The sequence below is a fragment of the Mandrillus leucophaeus genome, unplaced genomic scaffold, assembly GCF_000951045.1.
Source record: "Mandrillus leucophaeus isolate KB7577 unplaced genomic scaffold, Mleu.le_1.0 Scaffold213, whole genome shotgun sequence".
NCBI lineage: Eukaryota > Metazoa > Chordata > Mammalia > Primates > Cercopithecidae > Mandrillus > Mandrillus leucophaeus.
Genome location: NW_012102177.1, coordinates 1,413,672 through 1,415,476, shown reverse-complemented (window position 1 = coordinate 1,415,476; position 1,805 = coordinate 1,413,672).

Below are 1,805 nucleotides of genomic sequence, written 5' to 3'. Positions count from 1 at the left end.
AAGAGAACAATTGCATTTGCAATCATATCAAAAAGAGTAAAATACTTGGGAATAATTTATCTAAAGGAGTACCAGACTTACACACACTGAAAACCACAAAACATTGTTCAGTGGAATTAAGGAAAATCTAAATAAATGGAAAGACATCCTATGTTAATCGATAAAAATACTGTTTTATGGTCACACTCACTCCTGTACTGCAACCATTCCCAGTCTCTGGCAACCACTCATCTGTTTGTCATCTCTATAATCTTGTCATTTGAAGGCTACTATCTGAGTAGAATCATACAGTATGTGATCTTTGCGGGTTGCCTTTTTTCACTCAGCATAATGCCCTTGAGATATATCTGAGTCATTGTGTGTATCTTACCCTGCCTTGTTATGTAAGCCTTGAACATTTTTTAGAATCCCATTTTTACTTATCTATACTGTTTTGGGGGTATATCTCTTTGTATAGATTTTTTTGTGGTTGTTCTAAAAAGCCATACATATGTAACTTATGCACAGCCTACTGGTGGCAACACTTTACCAGTTCAAATAAAGTGTAGAAAACTTACCTCCTGTTAATTCCCTGTATTAGTCAGGAGTCTCCAGAGAAATGGAACCAATAAGATATGCATATATACAAATATAAAAGGAGATTTATCTTGAGGAATTGGCTTGTACGACTATGGAGGCCAAGATGTCCCATGATCTGCCACCTGCAAGGGGAAAATTCAAGAAAGATGGTATAATTCAGGCTGAGTCAGCAGGGCTGAGAACCATGGGAGCTGATGGTATAAACCCTAACGCAAGGGCAGGAAAAGATGAGATGAGACATCCCAGCTCGAGCAGGCAAGAAGGAAAAAGGGTGAATTCCTTCTCCTCTGCCTTTTGCTCTGTACAAGTCCTCAGTGGATTGGATGGTGCCCGCCCATGCCGGGGAGGGCAGTGTGCTTTGCGGAGTGAGTCCACAGAGTCAAATGCTGACCTCACCCGGAAACACAGCCGCAGACACAGCAGAAACAATGTTTAATCTGGGCAGACCATGGCCTGTCAAGTTGATACATAAAATTAGCCAGCACAGTTAATCTGTTTCCCTCCCCCATATATAATCCTCTGAAATATTTCTTTCCTGGCCCACCATAGTTTCATCACACACATGTGCTTATCAGCATTCAATGGAATACTTGGGGGAACGCTCGAGATCTGTGTCCGCTCTCTGTGCAGCCTCCTGCGGTCTGGTATCCAGTCCTGTGGCGTCTGGCTGCCCTGGTCTCCTTGTACTCTCAGCTCCACAACTCAAGCAGTCTTCTCAGCCCCACCTGGCTTTCCCCTCCCTGGGCGAGGTCTTGGAAGTACTCTCACAGCAGAGAGCTGGGGCAATCACGGCTTTCTTTGTTTCCCATCTCTTACAGATCACTGTCCCTTGTTGCCTGATGTTCAGTATCTTGGAAACAATTGTTTCATGCATTTTGTCTGGCTCCTGCTACTCCATCTTGGCTGGGTACCGAAGTCTTAGTAATTATTTCTTGTTTTAGAAAATATAGTTAGTTTTTTAATAAAGATACGTCATTGTATTCATATTGCATGCATACGTAATAGTTTTCTTATTGATTTGTAAACTAATAATGAAATATTCTTGACTGGGCACGGTGGCTCACGTCTGCTATCCCAGCACTTTGGGAGGCCAAGGCGGGCGGATCACCTGAGGTCAGGAGTTCGAGACCAGCCTGGCCAATATAGTGAAACCCCGTCTTTACTAAAAATACAAAAATTAGCTGGGTGTGGTGGCACAGGCCTGTAATCCCAGCTACTCAGGAGGT